At 42.6% G+C, this 7,965-nt stretch overlaps 1 protein-coding gene across 13 annotated transcripts in view; it reads left to right on the top strand.

Annotated features, from left to right (window-relative positions):
- Window positions 1-7,965, top strand: part of sgip1a (SH3GL interacting endocytic adaptor 1a) — a 43,399-nt gene that overhangs the window by 880 nt on the left and 34,554 nt on the right. The gene's annotated exons all lie outside the window — the stretch shown is intronic.

Raw genomic sequence — 7,965 nt, 5'->3', positions numbered from 1 at the left:
ATTTCCTCGGCCGACCTCTGCACTGGGCCTGAGTGTGAGTAGCGGCTCTAAATACCATAAGCTGCCCTGCTATTTTGAGTGGCTTGGTGTTCTGGTGACTTGCATATCTCATTCTTGTTAAAGAGCAGAGGCTCTAGGCTATCTTAAGCACAAGCACGCATTGAGACAAACACACACATACACAAAATAGCAAAAATAACTGCTGTGGGGTTTTATACCCTCACCTCTTCTCTCACCCTCTTGCTTTGGCTTGCAAAGGCATTATTTGGATTTTGCAGTTACAGCTTATGTGTTCAGGTGGCTGGGTCACAATTCTCTTTGTATAGGGAGTTTAGTTCATACACACATGGTCTCTCTCTCTCTCTCTCTCTCTCGCTCTCTCTTTCATACACAAACACGTGCGTCATACATGCATATATTCGTCATAAAACAGAGCATTTCTGTAATTGTAGGCTTGTGCAATGTAATTTTTTTCTGAGGGAAGGTGTGTGCATATTTGTGTGTGTGCGTGTGTGTGTCAGTAGAGACTGTTGTAAGCTGTGTTTTTGGAAGAGAAATGGAGGCTAGACTGCTCCACATACATGATGGAGGTTTTATGTAATGGTCTGGTGAAAGCTTATATTGTATTTATAATAATGCATCATATTTTATCAGTATAAATGTCTTGATGTAAATGACGCTTTTCCTTTGTGGTTTAGATTTGATTAAGATATGCAGATTTATTATACATCAAAAGACATTATCATATTAGTCACACAATTTATGAGAAAATGTATAATGTGACTAACCTTCAGTATTTCAGTAGTATTGACACAATAATTTGGTATTTGCTTTTTATTATCACCCAAAAGTGCTATAATACTCCTGTTACCTTAATATGTTAATCTACCTCACTGTTTATTTGTACAGTTCTGTGTGTAATATCATTTCGTGAGGCTTCTGTGGATTTTCCCTTGGACCAAATTTAGGACAAGCATTTGTTTTTTAAAAAAAACAGGAATTTGGAGTGTCTTACATTTTACTATGATAAATGATTTTACGACAAAGCAGATGCCAGTAATATTGTTTGACCAAAGCATAAAACTAACCTGCTAATGACCAACTAATTTCAGACACATAATCTAACAGTTCAGAGGTTTGCATAATTAAACCCCTTCATTGTAGTGTGTCTGTTCACCTTATTCTTTCACATGTATTTATATGTATTTCACATACCTGAAGTGAATTGCAATAAAAGACTTAGGACAGTCTGTGTTCATCATCATCTAAGCACTTCTAGATACAGCATTCATTCAGGTTTGTCTATTCTAATGTCACGTGCAGGTGTGGGTGTATGTATGTGTCGTGTGTAAGTGCGTGCGTGTGTATCAGTTGAGCTGTTTAGGCCTTTAACTAGGAAACACATCAGTAGAATACAATGACAAACAGGCATTATACCTACAGATATATGCATGAGATGTTGCTTAGCATTGCTGGCATGGGTTTAGCAGGGTTAGCCATACCTGTGAGTGTGATCTGATTTAGAGCGTCTGTCTATCGGTAGATCATGGTGGACAGAGACCTAATGATCACAGCTTTCTAGCAGGACTGTGGTTTCTTCTTGGTACCTGCAGGCCCGGTGACTTCTATAAGATCCTGTAGCCATGGTTAGTCCTGTAGGTCCTGCAGCCATGGCGACTCTCGTGGGGGCCTGAGGCCACAGCGAATCCTGCAGGTCGAGCAGCCATGGCGACTCCCATGGGGTCCTGTAGTCACAGCAAGTCCTGCAGGTCGTGCAACCATAGCAAATCTCACGGGGTCTTGTGGTGTGGCCACAGCAAGTCCTGCAGGATGTGCAGCCATGGCGACTCCCGCGGGGTCCTGTGGCCACAGCAAGTCCTGCAGGATGTGCAGCCATGGCGACTCCCGCAGGGTTCTGCAGCTATGGTGACTCCTGTGCCTAAACTTGTTTCCCTCATATGCTGCTTAAATGGCTCAAACATGGATTCATATACACAAAAACACATATACACATATAAAAATTACTGTGCATCTCTTTTGAGAGTATATATCAAGTTAATATCACTAATACTAATATTATAATACTAATAATACTAATAACAATCATACCACTATTACTACTACTATTATTACTACTAGTAGTATTATTATTTCTACTACTACTACTAATAATAATAATCATATTAATAATAATCATCATCATCTCATCGTCACGGCAGCATGGTGGCACAGTGGTTGGCACTGCTGCTTCACAGCTGCAGTGGCACTGTGTCAGCAAGTTCTCCCTGTGCCTGCCTGAGTTTCCATCACAGTGCAACGGCATGTATATTAGGTCGGTTGGTGCCTCTAAATTAGACGTGTGTGTGTTTTTGTGTGTGTGCCCTGTGCTGGCCTGGTGCCATCACTGTGGTTGGTACCCGTCTTGTGTCCTGTGCTGCCGGGATAGGCTTCACCCCCCTCCTGTGACCGTAAACTGGATTAAGCTGTTTAGAAGGTGAATGAATGAATGAATCTCAACGTTATCATCATAACATTGTTTTGAAGAGGCTGACACAGATAACAAATTGAGTGAATAATAATATTAGCAATGTTAACAGGGGTTTTTCTCTATTTGATGACTCTATTTGGTGGTGGTCTCATAACTGGAGCTGGAAGGACTGTCTCTGAGGTCAGAGGTCCCTCTGTCGGCTGAGCATGTAGTTTCACAGGCTTACCCTCCACAATCAGAGCAAGCTCTCACCTAAATCAAGCACAATTCCGATTGGTAACAGGAGGTTCATCACTGCATGAGTCCTAATTTCAGGATGTCCCCCATGGTCAACCTCAGATGTGTCCACCCCCACCTCTGGAGGGTTTTGCCAGTGATGAGGAACAGGCTTGCTGGTGCAGCTTTCCACCCCACTGGTGCTTTGCAGTCAGTACCTGGCAGTAGCCTCACTTTGATAATGGAGATCGTGGAGCTTGTGTCTAGCCCTTTGCAGTGATTGCGCTTCGATACAGCAGGTTAGATGGAGGCTACATGCAGGTTAGATGGAGGCTACATGCAGGTTAGATGGAGGCTACATGCAGGTTAGATGGAGGCTACATGCAGGTTAGATGGAGGCTACATGCAGGTTAGATGGAGGCTACAGTGGCCCAGGCATCATGTGGTGAAGGTTGACTAACAGTAGCAAGGTGCGACCCGTTGTCATACGTTGCCTGCGGTTCAGTTTCCTGGCTACTACTCCCTCGTCACTCTCGGTGCTCCCTACCTGATATGAAGGCCCCTCCCTCTAGCCATAGAACTTTGGTCATTGCTTGGCTCAGTGTGCTGAGAAACGCCCTGCTGACTGGCTGTTACAGCTTGTCTGGTGCGAGACCCCTCAGAAAAACCTAGACGTTTTTCTCTGTAGCGAGGCTAAGCATGCTAAGCTAGGAAGCGCAGACCTACAGCACAGCTCCTAGCTTCTCCTCACTCCATCAACAGTAACGCAGGGATAGCTCTAGAACCTGAGCGATAGTGCTGTGCTTGAAAGCTTCGGGAGCAGTCACTGCATTTCCAGTACATACTCCGAGGAGATATGAGTGTAGGTATGAGTGTATGAGTGTCCGTCAAGGCAGACAAATTGCGTCGCTAAATCTAGCTTTTGAACATATCCCATAGGCTCTTTTTGTTGTGGCTGGTAAGGCAAACTATCGTGATTTCTGTGCCTAGGGGTGCCCAGGGGTCTCAGGGGGCTTCAGACCACAAAGCCTCCAAAGGTGCTTGTGCCCAGGTACCTCACAAGACCATGATCCATCCCTACCCCTGCCAGGGAGCCATCATTTGTATTACAGTGTACCTTAATTCATTTGGCAGGTGCTTTCATCCAAAGTGACATACATCGGTAGCCAAAATACTATCCAAATATATCACAGCCTCCCAGGGCTTTGTAACAGAAGGCTCTGTCGGGTCATTGGTTAGGTGGTACAGCAATAGCTTTCCATTATCTGCTGTGTGACCACTCTCTCACCCGTTGCCACCTTCTCCATCTCAGGGTCTGTGTACTTCCTCTGCTAGCAGGTCAAATCTCTTGCAGTGTGATGCTGCTTCTCTTCAGCTACTGCCAGCTCTGTCTTTGCCCCTACATCTTGCATCGCCTTTTCTAGCAGTTCGTGGTGCTTGCTCGCAGTCTCCTGATTCCCCTTTCTCTTCGCTTGCTTCTTGACTGAATTGGAGCGGGGCTCTCATGTCTCGTTTTTGACACCAGTGTAGTGTTCAGCAAGCAAGGCAACAAGCAGAGACTTGGAGCGCATTGCTGATGGTCTTTTTATTAGCAGTGGAATGTCAAAGGCTTCAAAGACAGCTAACTAACAACTGGCAGAAATGGAAACGCCACCTACTTACAATCTTTCTCTGGTCCCCTTTGGTTCTTGATCACTCCACCAGAACCTGGGTATTTTATAATTAAACTGAAATGTAACAACAGTATGCTTTCAGATGTTGTCTCTCCTATGCCTCCTATCCATATGTCATCATGGGATATTTTTGGAGAACCATTGAGGAATTATTTCTCCTTTATGAATTTGTGTCAATTTTATACTACACAAAAAATAAAGCCTGAAAATAACTCCTTAAAAAAATTCTGAATTTAAACATGTTTTCCCCTGTGTATATTGAAGCAGAGGGAATGATATTTATTCTAAGCTCTTTAAAAATGGTTATGGTCATGGGATTTTCTTTTATATTAATGTTCCAAGACTGTATCTGCCACTTCATTCAAAAGACATGACGAATTTGTGCCACTACTCCCAAATGAACACCTTTTTTAAAATTGGTTTTAAGACCATTAATATGCCCTCATATGTGACTGTCATAACCAATGCTTCCTTAGTTCCTAGCAATACTGAAGAATCTACTGAAATGTCTCTTTTAACTTACAATCGTCTCTTTTTCCATTTTCATACATTAGATGAGTCGTTCTCCAGCTTGCTGGTGAGTATTTCTGGCATGGCCATAATGGCAGCGGCTTTGGTAAGTTCTGGGTGGGAAACGACTGTGAACTTAAATAGTAGGGCAGCCCAGAGGGGGCGTGCTGGAAATAGTGTCCGTGGTAGATAGTATTTCCTGTGCTACTGTGTAAGATGTGTCCCCACCCAGATCCGCCCTTGAGTTTGTGGCGAGCTGATCGCTCATCTGCGGGACAGTAAAATTAGCATGGGTAAAGGACGTGAAGAATTGCAGCAGTTGTAACTGGGGAGTAAGGCTGCTGCACCTGAGTCCAGATCCACATTAAAGAATTACATTCCAAATTTTCCATGGTGCCCTTTCCCTTATCATGTGGGTCATAACAATATATGTATAAGAGATTATTGTTCATATGATATGGCTGTAATCTCTTGTTTTTGAAATAGGATAGTTATATTGCGTTATCCCAGATCATTTATTCGCTGTGCTCCAGCATGACTCAAATGCCTAACTAGCCTCTTAGATTAGTATTTTTTTATAGCAGTCAATTTCTGTCCCCATTGGGAGAAAAAGTTATAATGAAGATATGCTGTATGTAGAGAGCTTGTCTGTCAAGAATAAACCTGGCACATTTGCCTTGGTTGTATTCGCTGAGAGAAGATGCATCATGATCGATGTAATACCATCGTTTCTGAAATACTGGATGTTCGAGAAAAAGGTGTTTGGACAGGTTTATGTTCTGTAGCTGTGAGACTGGCTGCAGGATGGACTAACAGTGGCTGGAATAAGATCAGAAGTTCTCAGTGGTCTGTTCCAAAGGGCTTTTACAGTTGGTCTGCCTCCTCTGCTTAAGGAATCTGGAACACTTAAAGCAATACTAACTTTTTCTGTGTTGCTCTTGAATGAGTTGGATGGTGTCACGCAGTTGTAGACCACAACAGCAGCATTGATGGTGCATGTGGAACTGGATTAGATCTACTGAAATTTTAAGTGGTGCGCTGCAGTTCTGCCTGATGGCTTAGGCAACGTTAACTGGTTAAAGGCACAGTCAGTAAAATTAGGAGAAAGTAATGAGGCCTCCAATGAGCCTGTAATGTGCCACCTTTAATACAGATGTAGAGTATATAGCATAATTTCAGTGGGCATGGTAAACAGTGAGTCAGTGAGAAAGTGAAAAAACCGAAGGTGAGAAAAGTGATAGAAAGGCTAATTAGTAAATGCAATGCCTGAAGAAATGCACAGAGAAACACTGGCATAGAACATGGATTGGTGGAGAAATGCGTATTCGTTACTCAGCGAATGATTGATTAATAAAAGGAATGAGAAATATAGGTGAGTAGAGCTGGATTGGTCTGGCTCAGTGGACTTAAAGATGAGGGGGCCAGACAGACGAGAAGCTGGCTGTAACCTGAAAGAGACGGAGACAAGATGGCTAAAAGGGGGATGCCAATCGTGAGTGAAAGTAGTAATAACAGTAGAAAGGAAAACAAAGTACTACCAGTGATTTGAAACTCTCGCAGCAAGGTTCGGTGCTCTGGGTAAACAGCTGGGTGAAGCGGTGATGCAAGGATTGCACTGAGCCCTTGGTGGTACTACACACACTGATTTAAAGTTTCTTGTAGCGAAAGATCAGTTAGTAAAAAATACAGCATATATTTCGAAGATATTGGAAGACTTTGGTAAAGACAAATTAAATATTAGGGAGGAAAGGACATAAATCATGTATAAGTTGAGAGGAGGGGAGGCGGGAGATTCTCTCTCTCTTGCTTTCAGCCCCCCCCCCCCACATCCTGTATGTTTCTGTTTATGAGTAGGCAGGAAGCTTATGGTCCTATGAGAATCCTAATTTACTTTGGCTATGCTTTATTAATTTATGTCTGAATAAACCATCTAGTTTATTCATAGAGGATTTAGTTCATCATTATATATGTATATGTGTGTGTGTGTGTGTGTGTGTGTGTGTGTGTGTGTGTGTGTGTGTGTGTGTGTGTGTGTGCGTGTGTGAGTGCGTGTGCGTATGCATGTGTGTGTACTTGCTTTTTTTATTTGAAAATAGTTTGTAGTTTCTTAGTGTCCGTGCAATTCAATTTACTGAGCTGGTATTTACAGGATAGCTAACATGCTCCTGCTGGTAGTTGTATGGCTACATGGACAGATATATGGATGAATAGATTTATCAGACTATGTCATCTTTAATAAAAAGAAAAGAACCCATAACTATAACATAACCAGAAGCTATGAAACCTTCAAGCAGCTTTGACTGACATGAGAGGTCTATTTATCTGAATTTGTGTGTGTGTGTTTGTATGTGTGTGTGCGCGTTTGTGTGTGCGTGCATCTGTGTGTGCCCGCGTGTGTGTGTGTGCACGTGTGTGTGTTTGTGTGAGATAGATAGATAGATAGATAGATAGATAGATAGATAGATAGATAGATAGATAGATAGATATAGACATATTACATATCCCATATTACTGTCTCTTTATCTGGGTTATAAGTGATAATCATTTTCATATGTCCATTTCTTTTGCTCCTGTTTCTTGTATTATCATGTGTGTGCACCGTTGCTGTGGTCACATGTCCACCCATGTCTTAGTGTGAAAGTGCAGGCGTCTGTTTGAAGCCAAGCATGAGTCATTTGAATGAGCACCGATGTTCTCAGTGGGCTGTGTCATCTCAAGGATGGCAGACTTTATGGAGATTAGCTCTAACCTGACAGCCACTGTTTGCATTAGCCGCCAAAGGCTAAGCTGTTCTCTTCTCTTGCCTACTGCCTTTAATCAAGCCGCAGGAAGAGAACATTAATTTTGCTCCCTGTGTTGTGTGTCACAGAGGAAGCAACTCAGAATAAACTGCACCCACTGCTTAATCTACATGAGTTATTGCAAGTGCACATACACTGTACGCGGTGCAGTGCTATACACATAAGTAAAGTGTCTTTTTTTTTTATTTATAAAAGCACCTTGCTTAGACAAATTGAGTTAGAAGTAAGAACAGACACAGAGCAGAAAGACAGTTACAGTACAGGTAGTCTCATAACA

This window comes from Electrophorus electricus, chromosome 7, assembly GCF_041902795.1.
Source record: "Electrophorus electricus isolate QZ-2024a chromosome 7, ASM4190279v1, whole genome shotgun sequence".
Lineage (NCBI taxonomy): Eukaryota > Metazoa > Chordata > Actinopteri > Gymnotiformes > Gymnotidae > Electrophorus > Electrophorus electricus.
This window is presented reverse-complemented; position numbering and strand designations above follow the sequence as displayed.